A 20,693-nucleotide genomic window follows, 5' to 3' on the forward strand; every position below is an offset into this window, starting at 1 on the left:
GTAATGCATACCAGACGCGTTATACACAGCACTGCTTGCGACATTAGGTACAATGTAGAAAACGATTGTAGTTAGTCACGATATTCGGTTTTGAACTCGGACAATGAAATTCATTAAAAAAATATGTACATAAAAACGTTGCACTTATGTGGGTGGTACAGTACGATTATCATGAAAAGGCACTCTCGCTATACCAGTACCGTAGAGTGCCTATATATAACTAGAGTGGTGCCGTGTCATCCAAAGTAACGCTGGTAACACTGAACATCCTTTCTCTTTTCCCCACACGTGTTTAATAGGTTGTTTGGTCAATTGGAATGACACTGCCAGATAATTTTTATTCCAATTTTGACAGTGGCGCACTGTAGTCCAGAAACGAAATAAGGTGGTCAAAAGTCATTTTCTCATAAACGTTACATTTTAAAGCAATACTGTCTTCAGGAAAGTTTTAGAGTAAAAAAAGATCCTTCTTTGAACATCAACAGATCCGTGATTAATCCCCCTACAAGTGAGATAAAAAGAATATTTTCTCTAAAAATAAATATTTTTTATCGCCGTCTTTGGCAAAGTTTTCCAAAATAACACAACAAAAAACTTTGCTGAAGACACTAGGTAGCTATTTCTCAATCTTACTGAGCTATTTGATTATGTTCAATAATTAAAAAAAAGTAGGAGGGTGGTATTCAAGACACGACCGCATGACGTTGGACTACGGTATTCTTATATTCCATTAAAACAAATAATAGAGAGAATTGCAACTCTAGTATTTGCTGCAATTTTATCTAACAGTGCATTTCTGGATGCTGAGACGTTAAAACGTTATAAATAATAATATATACTAAAAGAATGGATATCTTTTATTTAATCGCTGTCATTTCATACATATTCGAATCAACCCTTTGTTTGCTGCACTACCAAGACAATCATTTAATTGAGCGAATTGGTAAAATTTTCCTATCTAGGCAAAAAGCAAACTTTACGAAACTATCTGAAATTGGAGCCCAGAACGATTCAACCGAAAATTTTAAATTTGAAAATTGTTTGACATTTAATCGATAAAACTCATGCTAGGTTAGTTCCAGCCCAGCATATAACTTCATGTATTTGAAAAAAAAAAACGTTTGGTTCAATAACTCAATATAGCAAGAGCTAAATCACACGTTTTTCGGTAGTTGTTATCAAGGTTTGGGCGAGTGACAGGAAAATATCTTAACTTCTTCAGTTGTGATTTAGAGCATTTCTAATTGTTTTGTTATTTTTCACGATAGCGACAAGTTTGTTTCTTTCTCTGTGTGCGAGAAACAAAATCAAAACCGCGCACCGAGAAACAAAAACGAAAATTTAATGAATGCTCATTGAGAAAACTTGCAACTCTTTTTACCAATAACTTATGATACTCAAAAGAACCCGTTTTGATCTAAATCAAATTTCTGGTAAATAAGTGTTGATCATTCATAGGTAGTAATTTTTCCTCGATGAATAAAGACTGGCTGAAGAAGTTAGAATCGCTGCTGTAAAATCAAATTCACAACGGTGTTCGTTAAGACGTTTTAATATTTTCAATGACAATAATAATCTTCGATAAACACCCGCTATAGTTATTCACACACATGCTATAACTATCTAAACACGCGTTAAAACTATTCATACACACGCTGTAGCTATAGCTATCCATACACACGCTATTCCTTTCCATACATCCGATACAACTATCTAAACACACGCATAAGCTATCCAACCATGTGCTATTACTATCCATACATACGCTATAACTAATCATTACACACGCAGCAGCTATCCACACACAAGCTATAACTATCCGTACACACGCTGAAGATATACACGCAATAGCCATAATATGCTACACATGCTAGTGTCTTACACACGCTATAGCTAGCCATACACACGCAACAGCGCCATCCCTATCATCGCAAATGTCATAGCAATACAGATGCACATACGCTATATGTGCACACTGCACACACACCCAACGTTTTCACCCAACGATATCTGAATTGGATTACCGCTGGTGGGGTCCAACTCAGATCGAAGGAGCACCGAACTGAATGAAGAAATGCAGCTTCCCACTACCTCCGCCGCTGCTGCCTGATACCACCGCTCTGGTTATGCTGCAGCTCAGTTTGGCCGCTGGAATCAGCCACCGCTGCTGATTATACAAGACCGGCCTGGTGGCCTTTCACTTGTTAACTGATGAATGCTATGAGACGACACAGGCTATTATATAGCCCAAAGCAAAAATCCATCCGCGAGCAAACAAAAAGCGAGCTTGTGATTGGTTGAATGTGCACGACTTTTAACACAACTTTTAACTAGTTTAGTATCGAAAACATATTTAAATTATTATATGACAATCTTGCGCAATATTTCCCCTATCAATCAAGCCATTGGTGTTTAGAATCTGTTCAGTGGTAATGATAAAAGAAGCATTTTAAAACGGTGTTGAAACACCTGTTGCAGCTACCGAAAGCGAGCTCGTTATTGGTTGAAAGCTGTGAGACTGTTTACAAAGTCAGATCGGTTGTATCCGTTAGTGTCGACTGTGCTTGTGAAGAGAGGTGGTGATTGGTTGCTCGGTATGATTTAGACAATCGATGTGATTTACCAATTTTTCAATAGTGTATCTCGAACAATAGGTTATTTTTGTTACATAAATTCAACCGTAAAAGAATTTCTGATCGGTTGATGCCAAAACCTCGAAATTCTGAAAAGAAATGACTGATATATAAGCGCTCAAAACCTGACCACTTTTCCCTGGTTTTCCCCGGTTGAATTACTAGATTTTCAAATTCAGGTGCCTAACTTCGATATAGACGTTAGTCCAACGTCAAAAAAGTTTTTGCCGTTAAATTTCATATTTTATACTACTATGTCTCTGATATTCTCACTGAACTTTTAAAACAACATCAGACCTTTATTTTTTATTTGTTACAGCAATCTTTATTTTATGATAATTAGGTTTCTATAAATTTTTCCTACCAACAAGTTTACTTTTGACAAGTAATTTTCGATTTTCTGCCGTTTCCCAACACATCCCACGGCAAGATTACCACCAATTGAAATGTCCATGTGCTCTGCACACACGGCAGTTCGAATTTCTTGCAGAAATTTGCAGAAACTTATTAAATCATGGAACAAAACAACTTCAACGTATATTCATTTACATCATGTTGATCAATAGCGGATCTTTGTTGCGAAAAACATAGCAAGCTTTGCATTTTTACGTTTTGATGCATCTTTCGAAGTATAATCGATGCATGTAAACACGTGGTTTTTGAAAATTCAAAGTTCAGCTCAAAAATTCCCAAATAGGTACACCGCTCATATAATCCATATTCAGTAGGCAACAATAATAATTAGTTATTGTTTACATACATTGATAATACTTCAAAGATGCATCAAAACGTAAAAATGCAAAGCTTGCTATGTTTTTCCCAACAAAGATCCGCTATTGATCAACATGATATAAATGACACATTCTCTGCGATGCTACACCAACAAACCATTTTATAAAATGCATATTTCAGCAATGTAAATATTTTTCCTAGATTCTATAATGTTTGAATCTTCCAAAAACGTAAATGTCAAATTTATATTGTTTAAGAAACTGTAGAAAACTAATTGCAAAGTTCAAGTAAAATCAACAAAAAACAAGCGTTTGTGGTTACATATTTTTTAAATGGTTACAAATAATCAGGAGTATGTATTTATAATACATTTTTTTATGTTATATGACTGTGAAATAAGTGCTTTATTCGATGCTTAAAGGGTTTTGAAGTGAAATTTCAAATATGTCGATCTTAGGCCAACATGGAAACAGGGGTATTCTAGCGTTGTAACGTCACGAAAAAAGTACAGTTTTTTACTTCATGGGAACTCCTTACATTTAATCAAAGTAATATTTTGTTTTCTCTTTATACTCAAAACTACCTTTAATTTGATACTAAAAGATCGCAGCTAGGTTGAATACAACTTGAGTTACAACCGGGTTAAGTTTGCATTGTAACGTCACGAAATTTTTTTCTCCCCTTATATAATACTCGTCTATGTTTGATAACATACTTGGTGCGTCTAATTTAGTTTACGTTATATCTGTCATATAACAGAGAAGAAATTCTGTAAAATAGATTAATGTTTTTAATTATTAAACTGTGGGTCATCCATGAGTAACGTTACGTTCAAAAAAATTCTAATATTATTTTATTATATCATATTACAACACCCAACGCAAACGGGGAACATTTTATTACTTTGGGGCAATTTTTTATTACTTATTGAGTTATATGACTGCGCATTATACACGAAGAGTAATAACCAAAAAGTAATAAAAATTATGACGGCCACGCGCTTGTATGTGTTTATGCAGGAGAACATACAGCCAAGCACCGCAATGCATGTGTTAGCAAAAATTCACTCGCTGCATTTGTATTGATGCAACGAACAGGTTCATTTTTGTTCACTTCATCCACACATAATCAGAATCTCAACCGTCAACCTCAAATGTCTAATAAGAAACACTTTCGTTTCGTCCCCCAGTGTTTACTTGAAATGGAAATATGTAACACTGTCTAACCAGAGTTGCCGAAGTTGCGAATATTGTTCTGGATAAGCACGAGTTTTGTATTTTCAAACAGGTGCGAATGAGTTTCCATGAACCGATGAGTATGTGTTTTAGATATCTTGCAGGAAAGCGAATGTTTTTGTTTTTCTCTAACGCAGTTTACAAATCGTGATGTCATTTCAAGACGCATTTCAAGTCTTTGAAATCATCAACGTTTGCATACTCTATGACGGGGAAAATGCTGCTTGGCAGCTCTTGTCTTTTTTTTTCTCTACTCCGTATGCATACAACGAGCGAACTAATACACGCACACCGGATGAATTGGAGATTGAAAAAACTTGTAACATGTGCAACATATGCGACGGTGTGTGATTTTTTTTTACTTGAGATGGAAAGGGAGCAGTTTTCGACAGAAAAAATCTTGCATGTGGTTGAAACGACCATTATAAGATAGTCGTACTCCCGGAACACGTGCTAAATATATGACAGTATGTGTTGTTGCTTGACTGGGGAAGAATTTTATTGCCTTTTTGGTAATAGGTTTGTTACCTAAAAGGCAATTTTGCGCTATTGCTTCTAAAGTAATAAGAAAAAGTTTTGCGTGAATGCATTGCGTGAGGGGGGGATTGAAAATTGCCAACTTCCGCGTTACGTAACATGCGGATGTTCTCTAAGAGAAAAACTATTGACGCAAGGTAACCGTAATAATGAAATAAATACTTCGTCCGCATCGCTCAAGCCAATCTTCCGAATGTGATGGTTATCGAAATTACGGGACGTGACATCATCACATTCAACGATGAGAAGAACATTTTTGAACGACCAACACCATATCGTGGAATAAGCCAGCTATTTATTTTTGGGGCAAGTCTAGATGAAAAAATCTTCAGCGGTATAAATGCACTCGAATTTTTTTGAATAAGTAGTGTGAGTTTTCAAAAATCAAGGAAATATTACGGGAGCGAAAAAAGCTAAAAAGTGGCATTTTTGTGTTATTATTATAATTTTTTTAAAGTTTCTTGTATTTATTGGAATTAAGGACACATTTTTAAACTTGTTTTTAATATGAATGCTGAATAAACTGCTAATGTACTCAGACATTGTGAAAAAACTACAATGAAAATAAATTTAGTATGTTTTACACATAATGCCATATAAGACACTTTTGAGAATATTTATGATACATATGTCACTTATGAAAAGAATTGATTTGATCATAACTCACATTCCTTCACTGAAAATCTCCAATTTTAAATTTGGTTCTGTATTCCCAAACATAAAACGTCGAAGTAAATTTGTTACGTAGTTTATGAATAACCCCACAAACCAAGTGCATAAAGTAGAAGTAGAAATATATAAAATCAGATCAATGAGCATAAAATAAAGGTGAGGAGGAGAGTGCATTTTCCTAGTGTTAGTATATGCATCAAATGTAAACAACTAGACGAACTAAATGGTAAACTCAAATAGCTACGTCACTGCTTGGCATCATCTCTGGGCAGAAGGGGGTAAGCAGAGGGGCGCGTGCAAGTGTTAATAGGTTTTCTCCTCACCTTTCTTTTATACTCATTGAAATCAGATACTGAGCTTAGAGTGCCTGTAAATATATAGAGTGGCGACACTGTCAAAATTGGAATAAAAATTATTTGTCATTGTCATTCCAATTGAGCAAACAACCTATTAAACACGTGAAAAGAATATATATGAAGAAAAAAAAACACGGGAAAAGAGAAAGGATGTTTACTGTTACCGGCGTTACTTTGGATGACACGGCGCCACTCTAGTTATATATAGGCACTCTGATTGAACTATTTCTTATGAAAATGTTTAAGAAATATGTGATAAATAATGGATATCGACTGATTCATATTTTCGTGACGTTACAACGGAGTGAGAATACCCCTTGCTGAAAAATGAGCGTTGTAACGTCATGAAATATAAAAGCTTCTCAAGTATAGATGTTACCATTTATAGACACTCTAAACATGGCAGAATGTTCGATTATTATTTGTTATCAAATCGTGGAAGAAGAAATTGTAATAAAATTCCAAACAGAGCAGAATTTTTGACTTTTGTAAGAAAAGTCCCGACACCTCAATTTCTTGCGCGTTGTAACGTCACGCTACATTATCACTCCCCAATGTAATATAAATAAAGTAAACAAATATCTTATATATCATTCTTATAGAAAATTTTGTCTACTTTCCGAATCTGTAATAATATCAAAGGGTTTCATGAAAAAAATTCAAGTTAGAATTAAAATAATGCCAACAGAATAGTCAAAACGTTGTAACTGTTCGATAGCTAGCGGAGAACGAGTGGACTGTAAGGAATGGGGTATCACTGCGCAGACATCCTGGTAGAGAAAGAATCCTTGCACCTTCTGCTAATGACACTGCTAGCCCAAGTATCCTGTATCTGCGTATAATCCTTGTGTTATATTCCCGACTGACCTTCATGCCTGCGGAATTTCGGGGTTAAATAAACAGCGACACCAATCATAATTTCCTATGCACTAGTATATTACATTTTAAGCCTAAGTACTGTAGCATGGTCACTGTTATACGAATTTAAATCATTCAATTTCACTTAGTTTCACTGTTCAATATTGCATGATAGAATTGAAAATCAGACGCTTGTATACAAATACTCCACTATATTGAATTCAGCAGTTTCAAATTCCCTTTTCTTAGTATTTTCCGTCTCACTAAATACCGAAGCGGGTGGGGAAGCAAGTCTGCGATTGGAAGAACGGAAGAAAGAAGGAGATAAAATCATTCACGCTTAAGCCATAAATGATCGTGTTGAAGTGGTTCATTACTTCCGATCGCGGAAACCGAATACCGCGCAACTTATCTGAGGGTTTTCGGAACTACTACTCGTCCATTTCAATTCTGATCGTGAACGAGGCAGCAGTGTGATTAGTTTATTTCGCGTGCGTTTTATAGTAAGTCTTTTGTTAAATGTGAGTGTCCTTTTAGTTAAGTTTTTCCGTTTCGTTAGGGTTTAGCTAGTGCGGTTAAGTTAGAAGTGCGGTCTACGGACGCTTTTTCGTGCGTTATTGTTACAAAAAGAAGGTAAGAGGTTTTAAATGTGTGTACGACAGAAAATGCTGAAAACCCAAATCAGCCGTTGTCGGCTTCTTTTTTGGGCTTTCTTTTCGCCCTTTACTAGCCGCTGCACCAGCGCGACGCTGCCACCCTCACGCTGCTGACCCACGACGGAATTGGAAGTTGCTGCTCTGGTTAAACGTCGGCCCTTGAGAACAGCCGGCAAACGACGCCGTCGATACCGTCCGATCGACGCCATCCCGTCCCATTGATCGACGCCATCGCTTATCATCGAGTGACGCCATCGCAGCTCATCGATCGACGCCAACGACGCCAAGCAGAACAGCAGTGGACGCAACAAGTTATCGACGGTAGGGCTATTAATAGCACCGACGGGACTTCTTTATCTACCGTGAGTAAAAATAGCTCTATGAGCCGGGCCCGATAAAGACACACAAAAACCCTTCTTAATAGAAAGCTTTCGCCGTCCAGCCGTCTGTTGGACGAGTTCTTTTGACCGCACTGTAGGAGTAACGTAGGGAAGCACACAGAAGCGAGGAAATAAAAATGTGATAATTGACTGTACACGCCACTAACCCGTTAGACTTAAGTAAATCCCGCTTCATGCAATAAATGTAAATCGTTGTAAATACTATATACTATGCTCGATTTTATGCTTCCCAAACAGGTAAATCTTGTCTAGGAGAATTCTCACATTCGCGTACGTGTAGTTTTTTGTCGTTGTTCGTTCTTATTTTACTCCGGGTGGCTCTCGGGAAACAGCCCCACTATTGCCGCTGAATCGAACAGAAAGATTTGGCTTTGGTGTTCCGCCTGTGATGATAGCGCTTATTTTTCGGACACTCGTGTTTTCCGTGTTTCGATAAGACGGTTGTTTTTGGCTAAGCGGAGTAGTGGTTTCATCGTACGCGCGGCGGAGTAATTCTTCATTCAACAATTGCTACCGTTTCTTTATGTCGTTTCGGGACAATTCTTCCACAACCTGCCCTGAGGTTTAGGTTTCGTGCTGGGCAAAATTCAACACGACGCGTAGCCCTCTCTGGAGGTGGCGCTTAAGCTACTCGTTTATACGTCCTGGAAAGTATTTAGTAGACGAAACACATCGCCCCATAGGCCGAGCTACATATTGGCGCCCAACGTTACAGAAGAGGCTGAAATTTTATTCGCAGATAAATTGAATTATCTTGCGGGTAAAACAGATTTTTTCTAATTTTGCGCAACCTTTTGGGAAATTGCACCTTTTTATTATTAAAGATAACATTATTGAAATAAATGGTTTTTCGGATTGGTTTAAGCAATTAAAAACATTGGAATACTTGATGTTAATAAAATTTATTCTTCATATTTATATTTGTATATGCGTCGTAATCTTGGTTTCATTATTAATAATATCATATAGTTTTTACATTTTAAAAATTCTTCTAGTTTCTAAGTCTTTGTACATACTTGAATTAATTATTTCATAAATTGATTGAGCGCGACTGTTGGTATAAATAGTGCATTTTGTAAAGTTTTAAAGGCAGTGATAACTCTGAGTGAGGTTGTTCTTGGTGAATTGTTTTTAAACTTATTTTTCGAGATGGCGTTGAAGTTTCCATACGCAAACCATTTGACGAACGAAGAAGTGGACTATGAGCTGGTCCTGCGAAACTAGCTGGAAGAACGGCAAAAAGATATGCCAATCAAATTGCGATTACTGCGCAGGTTGTTCCAGGAGGATAAGAATACCGGGCGAGAATATCGTGCGCCTTATCAGTTTGAAACGGAAGTTGATCTTATCACTGATGATCTGGATTGATCAAATTGAATGTTTGCTGCATGACGGCGCCCACGCAAATTTGTTGTCTCGTTTAAGGCACTACTATCTGCGAGTGCAGAGAAACGTAGCAGCAAATGAAGGTGGCGAAAAGACTCGTCAGCGATTACTGAACAGAATCGAAGAGTTACTGGTAAAAACAGTCAGCAAACTACCTCCTTCAGAGACTGAAGACGAGAGTACAGCGGCTGATCTACTTAGGAAAGAAGAAGACGATGCAGTGGCGGGTACAGGGAAAACCGGCGGAGCGCTGGGAAATGTCTCGTTAGGAGCAATCCCAAAAGGAACTCAAACCTCACAGCCAAAAACAACGGAGCGGGGAGCGGCTTCACAACCATCGTACGAAGAAATGCGAAGTCGTGTATGGGAACTCGAGTGCCAAGTTGATCGGTTGCAACGTTTGGTTTTGGTTAGCGCAGGTGCACCTCGAAACGCTGGGACGGCTGGGTTGCCCACTTCACTAAACCAGCACCAGGAAGTTAGTAGCGAATCCGAGGACGAGGACAGGCAGAACGGCAGAAGAGGTTGGCAAAGGCCGAGAATAAGACAGAGTACACGTCCGGCGGAGGATAGGTACGATTCAAGGGGGTCCAGTTATAGTAACCAACGGGGAGAACGGGAGCCTCGACATTATCGGAGGATAGAACACTGGAAATTGTTTTTCTCTGGGGATGAAAGTCCGTTTCGGTGGAAAACTTCCTGTATAAATTAAAAAAAATCGCCAGGAGGGAAGGTGTATCTGACAGCAGCTTGCTGTGCGATATTCATCTCGTGCTAGAAGGGCATGCTTCCGACTGGTTTTTCACCTACGTCGATGAGTTCGAGAGCTGGGACGATTTTGAAGAGCGAATTCGATACCGATTCGGCAACCCTAATCAGGATCAGGGTATTCGGTTAAGGATCCAGGAGCGGAAACAGCAGAGAGGGGAGGCTTTCATCGCATTCGTGACAGAAATCGAACGTTTAAATAAAATGCTGTCCACGCCACTCTCACGTAGGAGAAAGTTTGAGGTAGTGTGGGACAACATGCGACAGCATTACCGATCCAAAATCGCTACAATCTCCGTTAGGGACTTGGACCATTTGATCCGTTTGAACCACGGGATCGATGCTGCTGACCCAAATCTACAGCATTTTCCGGAAAGTCGTAGTCAAAGAAACGTTTATCAGGTCGAGTGCAACCAGTCTGCGAGCGGAAGTGATGGTGGCGAAGAAATTGGCGCAGTTAATGCAGTGGGGAAAAACAACAGTGAGCTAGCAAATAACAGAGGCGGTCAAACTAGCAAGCAAACATTAGAGCCGGTTCGGCATGGGGTTTGCTGGAACTGCAGACGAATAGGGCACAACTGGCGGAACTGCCAGGAACCGAGGAAAATTTTTTGTTACGGCTGTGGAGAGTTGGGCCAAACAATTCTCTCATGTAGCCGTTGTGCACGACAGGATGGCGATTATTTACGTCAGCGCCGGGGAAACTGGTAAAGGGATGCACAACCGGGAACGCAACCATTCCTGCCAGCAAACAAGTTCCCAACCCCATTATTTTTGACCCTATCGACCGAATCCACACTATAAAAATAAATACTAGAATATGTCCTTATCTGCGCGTTAAGGTGTTCGACAGCGAAATTACAGCACTTCTCGATTCCGGTGCAGGAATCAGTGTGATCAACTCATTGGAGCTGTCTGACCGATATGGGCTGAAGCTACAACCGACAAGATTGAAAGTCTGCACAGCTGATAACACGCAGTATAAATGTTTGGGATATCTGAACATTCCGTACACGTTTAAAAATGTTACGGGGCTCGTTCAAACGGTGGTTGTACCAGAAATTGCGAAACCGATTCTCGGATGTAATTTCTGGAAGAGTTTCGGGATTAAACCGATGGTAGATCTTGGACGCGGTCCAGAACCAGTCGGAGAGTTTGAAGGCGAAGACGAAACAATTGCGTTCACGTTAGAACCAGCGGAAATGTTACCGAAACTACCAACAATGGGAGAAGACGTAACATTAGACATCCCGACTTTCGATATTCCTGATGAGAGGCAAATACCAACGGAAGAGACAGTGCAAGTCGAACACGAGCTGACGAGGGCAGAACGCAAGGAACTGGTTGAGGTTGTCAAGGCGTTTGCGTTCACTTCAAGTGGAAATCTTGGCCGGACGAACAAGATTGAACATGAAATTGTCCTTAAAGAGGGGGCAAAGCCGAGAAACCAACCAACATATCGCTGTTCCCCGGGTATACAGAAAGAGATAGACGCAGAGATTGAACGCTTCAAACAAATGAATGTGATAGAGGAATGTTACAGCGAATGGAAGAATCCGTTGGTGCCGGTTCGCAAATCAAATGGTAAAATTCGGGTTTGCTTGGACTCGAGAAGGTTAAATGCTATGACGGTAAAAGATACGTATCCGATTAGGAATATGTTGGAAATTTTTGGTAGATTGGAGCATGCCAAATACTTTTCAATAATAGACCTAAAGGACGCATATTTTCAAATCCCTTTGAAGGAAGAATGTAGGAATTTTACCGCATTTCGAACATCGGAAGGCCTTTTCAGGTTCAAAGTATGCCCTCTCGGTGTAACGGACGCACCATTCACTATGTGCCGCCTGATGGACAAGGTTATAGGATTCGACTTGATGCCTGCGGTTTTCGTATATTTGGACGACATCGTCATCGCAACCAAGACATTGGCAGAGCACTTCCGGCTACTCAAGGTGGTAGCGGAGAGACTTCGTAACGCGAATCTAACGATTTCCCTAGAGAAGTCGGAATTCTGCAAGAAACAAATAAAATACCTCGGGTATTTGCTGACCGATAGAGGAGTTGCGATTGACGGATCTCGAATTGCTCCAATTCTAGATTATGCGAGGCCAAGGAACGTAAAGGACGTTCGACGACTACTGGGATTAGCGGGTTTTTACCAACGGTTCATTAAAAACTTCAGCCGGATCACCGACTTGCTAAAGAAAGGGAAAAAGAAATTCGAATGGACAGAAGAGGCAGAGGAAGCGTTCAACGAATTAAAATCGGTATTAACTTCAGCGCCGATTCTAGCAAATCCTGACTTTAGCAAGGAATTCACTATAGAGTCGGATGCGTCGGATACCGCTGTTGGAGCGGCCTTGGTTCAAGAACTTGACGGAGAAACAAGAGTGATTGCCTACTTTAGCAAAAAGCTCAGTAGGACACAGCGGAGTTATTCAAGTGTCGAGAAGGAATGCCTAGGAGTGTTGTTGGCTATCGAGAATTTTCGGCATTACGTGGAGGGGTCGCATTTTAAAGTTGTCACCGATGCGCGCAGCCTCTTGTGGCTGTTTACCATTGGAGTTGAATCTGGGAACTCGAAGCTTCTACGATGGGCGCTTAAGATCCAGTCATACGATATACAACTGGTCTACAGAAAGGGGTCCAGCAACATAACTGCTGACTGCCTGTCTAGATCGATAAACCTGCTCGATTTATCGTCCCAGGATGATGAATATGAAAAACTAGTCGAGAAGATCACAGCCAACCCAACAAAGTTTTCCGAATACCGAATTACGGACGGCGTTATCTTTCGATATGTGAAAAGCGAAAACCGAGTCGACGATCCCCGATTTAGATGGAAAATGTATCCTCGAGCAGAGGAACGGCTCTCGATAATAAAAGCAGAGCACGAAACTGCACATCTTGGATCAGAGAAAACGCTACAGTCACTAAGACGTTGTTATAGCTGGCCCAAAATGACTGAGGATGTTAAGAAGGTTTGTCGAGAGTGTCTCAAATGCCAAACCTCGAAAGCCGGGAATGTCAACTCCACGCCACCAATGGGAATGCAGAAAGAATTCGTGGATTACCCGTGGCAATTCGTTACACTGGACTATGTTGGTCCGCTTCCGGCTTCGGGAAGGGGCCGTCACACGTGCCTCTTAGTAGCCACTGACGTCTTCAGTAAATTAGTTTTAATCCAGCCGTTCAGAGAAGCAAAAGCGAATTCGTTAGTAGATTTCGTCAGGAACATGATTTTCCTCTTGTTTGGCGTACCAGAAGTCGTGTTAACGGACAATGGTACACAATTCACGTCGAAAGCATTCCGTGATCTGCTAGCCGAATTCAACGTAAACCACTGGCTCACTCCTGCTTACCACCCACAGGTAAATAACACGGAGCGGGCTAACCGGGTGATAACCACAGCTATTCGGGCAACCATCAAACAACACAAAGAGTGGGCGGATGACTTGTAAACCATTGCCTGTGCAATTCGCAACGCGGTACACGAGTCGACCAAATACACGCCGCACTTCGTGGTTTTCGGCAGGGAAAGAGTATCTGATGGAAAGGAATATGCTAGAATGCGAGACAATTCCGGTACCAATCTAGTGCAGAGTCAAGATTTAGAAAACAGAAGGGAAAAACTTTTCGAAGAAATCAGTAATCAGTTGACAAAGGCCTATGAGCGGCATAAAAAACAGTACAATTTGCGATCGAATCCCGATTGCCCAACCTATTCGATTGGAGAAACTGTACTGAAGCGTACTTTTGAGCTGTCGGATAAAGCGAAAGGTTTTTGTGCAAAGTTAGCACCGAAGTTCGAACTCGCCGTAGTTAGGAAAATATTAGGAAAACACTGCTACGAGCTTGAGGATACGAATGGGAAGCGACTTGATGTCTTCTACGGGAACCACCTGAAGAAGGCGCATTTACCCAAGAAATGACTTTTTTTTAGCTATGAAGCTCTTCGGAGTGACCAGAATTTCATGGAAAAACACCTTAAAGGTCATTTTATTGGTTTAAAAAGAGACCAAATAATTTTTTCCGACAGCAAATTATATCTGTGAGGGACCAGTTTTCAAAAAAAAAAAAAAAAATCATAACAGGTCATTGGTTTTAGTTCAAGTGATTCGGATTAATATAGAGCATGAGATTGAAAAGTCGACCGGCCTGCTAGGGGGAATAATCACGAAGAGGAAGAAGCTTGGGCTATGACCTGATTTAAGTAGTGAAAATCACGAAGTTAGCGAGCCCATAGGCGATGACTTCGAATAAGATAAGTAGTGTGATTCCAACTACTTTATCGACTTTTCTTATTTAACTGAAGACCAATCCCCAACCTCACGTTGAAAAATTGGATGGACGTTCTCAAGCTATGAACCTTCTAAAAGGAACAACAGATTTCGGTAGCGAATTCCACCAAAAACACCAAAATGGTAAATTGTAGAAGTATCACAAGGTCGAGACTTCCCTCCCTTGTTACTTTTTGAAAATGTTCGTAAATAATGTAAATATTAGTGATTAGTACGCGCCTAACGTCTAGCTTAATTTTAGTATCAGTATGGAAATTGGTTAAGTAATTTTTTAAAAAAACGCTCACGATTTTCCTACGATCCTACTTGCAAAATTTCCTGTTTCATTTGGTTTTTAGAATTTATCGTCCATTGTATCCCATGGTTATTTTTTCCGAGAACTTCTTCATAATTTTCCTGTAGTTTTTGGTAACTTTAGATCTGATGTTGTTCCTCCCTACGTTTCCATCATTTATTTTTGTCTGTTTCTAAAAATAGAAAACAGGGAAACAATTCAAATTTTGCTTACCTCGCGATACGTCGGGTTTTCGATCCGGGTCGCCGGGTACCTGTAAAAAAAATGTTCCATAAGCAAAACAACGATAAGATACATAAATAAGAGATAATTCCTTTCAATTCCTGATGAATCGCCGATTTTCTAGCTCCAAATCCGATTTTTCCGCTGGGGCAGACGGGGACGGGACACGAGGCATATGGACGCTAGGCATATGGATGTTAGGCATAGTATGCTAGGCATACAGACGCGAGGCATAATGGATACGAGGCATACTGTCAAAAGGCATAACGGACGCGAGGCCGAATGGACGCGAGGCCGAATGGACGCGAGGCCGAATGGACGCGAGGCCGAATGGACGCGAGGCCGAATGGACCCAAGGCCGAATGGACGCAAGGCCGAATGGACGCAAGGCCGAATGGACGCGAGGCCGAATGCGATGTTGTACGATCGCATGAGATCCAATAATGTAGTTCAGGTGTTATTATATTCCTACAGAGTTTAAGTTGGATATAACACCTTTCTTGAAATCATGCGGCGAAGACGCATAATCGAGGGCAAGGAAACGAGGCGGCACTAAGCCGCCGTGGTTTCCGCAGTTCGAGCCGGCCGCCGACCCGCCGTCGGAAGCGGCGGCCTCTCGCACCCAAACGACTGATTTACTGGTTTGCTAGGTCTACTCAAACAGAGTTTTCTTCCCTTAATTAAGTCCGAACGAGCGGTAGCGAGTAAGGACAGCATTCGCTCGAACAGCGAGTCGGCCGAAGGCCGCGAGTGTATTGCTTTCTTAATGACACTTTGAAGCGAAATACATGTTATCGAATGCTGTGTAGATGATGACGACAATAACATATTCCACATCACTTCCCCTTGGCCTTGTGTCCTTTCGGCCTTGTATCCATTCGGCCTCGCGTCCATTCGGCCTCGTGTCCGTATGCCTGCCGTCCATTATGCCTAGCGTACTATGCCTCGCGTCCGTATGCCTCGCGTCTATATGCCTAACGGGGTGTCATCGGGGCAGACTACGCGAATGTCGCCCATGCACTACTAGTAAATAGTCACTGACACTTTTCCGTTTGTTTTGGTTTGAGTAGTTGACAGAGCTTTTTGAGTGAATGACAGAACAACAATATCGATTTGATCGACGAACGTTGTTGTCGAGTGAATGACGAGGGGCGTTGAAAAATTTTGATTGAAATATTTCAACGAAATGTTTCACGATATTTTTTAAATTTTATTATTTTCGTGTAAAACAGTGTTTCGGAACATGGTTCTGGAGGGTTTTTACGAAATAGGTTTTTTTTTGTGTGGAAAAGGAATACGGTCAGAAGCTCGGAATTTATTCTGGGAAGATCGTAATTCGTGATTCACCGGTTTAAGGGGAAATTTAATGTGGAGAATGTACATGATCGTGTGTTCGGGATATATTCTGGAGTTGATCATGCTTCTAGGATCCACAAGTTTAGATCATTTACGGGATGTTTTCAGTTTTCGGCATGTGGCTGGAGTGGGAAAACAACCCAGTTAGAATTTTTTGTGCTGGATAATTTTGTTCATTTTTTTTTGCAATTTTGTGTGAATGCGAAGTTTGTCAACGACAGTTGGATTTCATAGTGCCATTGCTTAGATAATTACAGTAGAGGCTAACCCTACAAAAATTTGATTAAAATTTTTCAAATTTTAATCAAATTTTTGTACAATTAGTAGGGGATGATGTAGCATGGTCACTGTTATACGAATTTAAATCATTCAATTTCACTTAGTTTCACTGTTCAATATTGCATGATAAAATTGAAAATCAGACGCTTGTATACAAATACTCCACTATATTGATTTCAGCAGTTTCAAATTCCCTTTCCTTAGTATTTTCCGTCTCACTAAATACCGAAGCGAGTGGGGAAGCAAATCTGCGATTGGAAGAACGGAAGAAAGAAGGAGATAAAATCATTCACGCTTAAGCCATAAATGATCGTGTTGAAGTGGTTCATTACTTCCGATCGCGGAAACCGAATACCGCGCAACTTATCTGAGGGTTTTCGGAACTACTACTCGTCCATTTCAATTCTGATCGTGAACGAGGCAGCAGTGTGATTAGTTTATTTCGCGTGCGTTTTATAGTAAGTCTTTTGTTAAATGTGAGTGTCCTTTTAGTTAAGTTTTTCCGTTTCGTTAGGGTTTAGCTAGTGCGGTTAAGTTAGAAGTGCGGTCTACGGACGCTTTTTCGTGCGTTATTGTTACAAAAAGAAGGTAAGAGGTTTTAAATGTGTGTACGACAGAAAATGCTGAAAACCCTAATCAGCCGTTGTCGGCTTCTTTTTTGGGCTTTCTTTTCGCCCTTTACTAGCCGCTGCACCAGCGCGACGCTGCCACCCTCACGCTGCTGACCCACGACGGAATTGGAAGTTGCTGCTCTGGTTAAACGTCGGCCCTTGAGAACAGCCGGCAAACGACGCCGTCGATACCGTCCGATCGACGCCATCCCGTCCCATTGATCGACGCCATCGCTTATCATCGAGTGACGCCATCGCAGCTCATCGATCGACGCCAACGACGCCAAGCAGAACAGCAGTGGACGCAACAAGTCATCGACGGTAGGGCTATTAATAGCACCGACGGGACTTCTTTATCTACCGTGAGTAAAAATAGCTCTATGAGCCGGGCCCGATAAAGACACACAAAAACCCTTCTTAATAGAAAGCTTTCGCCGTCCAGCCGTCTGTTGGACGAGTTCTTTTGACCGCACTGTAGGAGTAACGTAGGGAAGCACACAGAAGCGAGGAAATAAAAATGTGATAATTGACTGTACACGCCACTAACCCGTTAGACTTAAGTAAATCCCGCTTCATGCAATAAATGTAAATCGTTGTAAATACTATATACTATGCTCGATTTTATGCTTCCCAAACAGGTAAATCTTGTCTAGGAGAATTCTCACATTCGCGTACGTGTAGTTTTTTGTCGTTGTTCGTTCTTATTTTACTCCGGGTGGCTCTCGGGAAACAGCCCCACTATTGCCGCTGAATCGAACAGAAAGATTTGGCTTTGGTGTTCCACCTGTGATGATAGCGCTTATTTTCCGGACACTCGTGTTTTCCGTGTTTCGATAAGACGGTTGTTTTTGGCTAAGCGGAGTAGTGGTTTCATCGTACGCGCGGCGGAGTAATTCTTCATTCAACAGTTGCTACCGTTTCTTTATGTCGTTTCGGGACAATTCTTCCACAACCTGCCCTGAGGTTTAGGTTTCGTGCTGGGCAAAATTCAACACGACGAGTAGCCCTCTCTGGAGGTGGCGCTTAAGCTACTCGTTTATACGTCCTGGAAAGTATTCAGTAGACGGAACACATCGCGGCCTATGGGCCAGCTACAGTACAAATAACTATTTACAAAGATGGACAAGTGGTTAAGTGGCGACTGACTTAAGCGTCAGATATGCCACCTTATATAGCCTTATCCAAACAATATCCTCATTGTCGTTAATAAAGCTCATTGTAGTTCAGCACGCGCGCAAACTGGCGTCGCTGGACCGTCGATCGTAGATGGTGTGCACAGTCAGTCCTTCACTTGTTCGGTTGCACTTCCGAACAGTAACGTCACGGTAGAATGTGTCAAATGAACTTACGTTAAAGTTGTTTTATTCCATGATTTTAAAAATTTCTGCAAATTTCTGCAAATTTCTGCAAGAAATTTTAACTGCCGCGTGTTCAGAACTCATGGACAATTCAATTGGTGGTAATCTTGCCGTGGGATGTGTTGGGAAACGGCAGCAAATCGAAAATTACTTGTCAAAAGTAAACTTGTTGGCAGGAAAAATTGATAGAAACCTAATTATTATAAAATAAAGTCTGCTGTAACATATGAAAAATAAAGGTCTGATGTTGTTTCAAAAGTTTCGTGAGAATATCAGAGGAATAGTAGTATAAAATATGAATTTTTACGGCAAAAACTTTTTTTTTTAAACATCATTGAACATAATCAGATAGCTAAGTAAGATTGAGAAATAGCTACCTAGTGTCTTCAGCAAAGTTTTTTGTTATGTTATTTTGGAATACTTTGCCAAAGACGGCGATAAAAATTTCGGTTAGTATTCGATGGATTTCCTTCGTTCTTGCAGCAATAGATTGGAAAAACTTATAAGATTTTTCCCAAATGAAGATAATTGTGATTTTATTATTCAAACTATTGTACTATTGAAAATAGTCAAGCCTTGTCAAAACGAAAAATTCGACCTCTGATTGGTCGTTATATGATTGCTTCCCAAGCACGGTTGTCTCATCAGTTCATAGGACCAGAACCCTTCTGTGGTCTATCCGCTTGTTCCCTTAGAATGGAACTAAAAGCATGGGAAACTCTGAAAGTGGAATCCAACTGGACAAACACCTTCATCGGTAGGTAGTCGAAACGTTTCATCACTCCGAACGTTTATATGACTCGTAAAATACTGGATCTTTCAAAAAAAGATCTAAGCACGTATACTGGTTTAATAACAGGGCATTGTCCGAGCCGTTATCATTTGAAGGTTATGAAAAAAACTTCAAGATGATACATGTCGAGTATGTGGCATGGAAAAAGAAGACTCGGAACATCTGTTATGCCGATGTCCGGCAATTTTTATCAAAAGATATAAGTTCTTCGAGAGAGGTCTTCTGAAACCCTCTGAAATCTGGAGGACAAATCCCAGTACGGTTGTGCGGTTCATACGAAGTATAATACCGGACTGGACTAATGCTATTGGCCAGACTATAACGACCACTTCCAATAGTGATAGGTTATCCTGACTAAACAAAATTTAAAAGGGGGAATATGTCACAAAATATCAAAAAATTGGTCGCAGTGACGAAAATACCCAACACGGAAAAAAAGAAAAAAAAGCACGGTCGACAGAATCATATAGTTTGCAATTTAAAATATGCTATTTGGCCTTATATAGAGCCTGTTTCAGCCGAAGCCGCTCATGATAGTTCTAGACAGCGACAACAGCGATCATCCCTTAGCAGCAGCAGTAGCAGTACAGTGGATACTACACCCAACGCAAACGGGGAACATTTTATTACTTTAGGGCAAGTTTTTATTACTTATTGTGTCTTATGACTGCGCATTATTCACAAATAGTAATAACCGAAAAGTAACAAAAATTATGACGGGCACACGCTTGTATGTGTTTCTGCAGGAGAACATACAGCCAAGCACCGCCATGCATGTGTTAGCAAGACTTCATTCGCTGCATTTGTATTGATGCAACGATCAGATTCATTTTTGTCCCCTTCATTCACACATAATGAGAATCTCACCCGTCAATCTCAAATGTCTAATTAGAAACACTTTCGTTTCGTCCCCCAGTGTTTACTTGAAATAACAATATGTTATACTGTCTGAACAGAGTTGCCGAAGTTGCGAATATTGTTCTGAATGGGCACGAGTTTTGTATTTTCAAACAGGTGCAAATGAGTTTCCATGAACCAATGAGTATGTGTTTAGGATAGCTTGCAAGAAAGCGAATGTTTTTGTTTTTCTCTAACGCAGTTTACAGATCGTGATATCATTTATAGACGCATATCAAGTCTTTGAAATCATCAACGTTTGCATACTCTATGATGGGGAAAATGCTGCTTGGCAGCTCTTGTCATATTCTTCCTCTACTCCGTATGCATACAACGAGCGAACA

General features: G+C 40.5%; 1 long non-coding RNA gene across 1 annotated transcript; it reads left to right on the plus strand.

The window, feature by feature from the left end:
- Window positions 1-16,938: 16,938 nt before the first annotated feature.
- On the plus strand, window positions 16,939-17,913 carry LOC129732052 (uncharacterized). Its single transcript, XR_008729151.1, has 3 exons — window positions 16,939-17,148; window positions 17,205-17,278; window positions 17,331-17,913. It is a non-coding gene; the product is annotated as an uncharacterized LOC129732052 (long non-coding RNA).
- The last annotated feature ends 2,780 nt before the right edge of the window (window positions 17,914-20,693 follow it).

This window comes from Wyeomyia smithii, chromosome 3 (assembly GCF_029784165.1).
Source record: "Wyeomyia smithii strain HCP4-BCI-WySm-NY-G18 chromosome 3, ASM2978416v1, whole genome shotgun sequence".
NCBI classification, from domain to species: Eukaryota; Metazoa; Arthropoda; class Insecta; order Diptera; family Culicidae; genus Wyeomyia; species Wyeomyia smithii.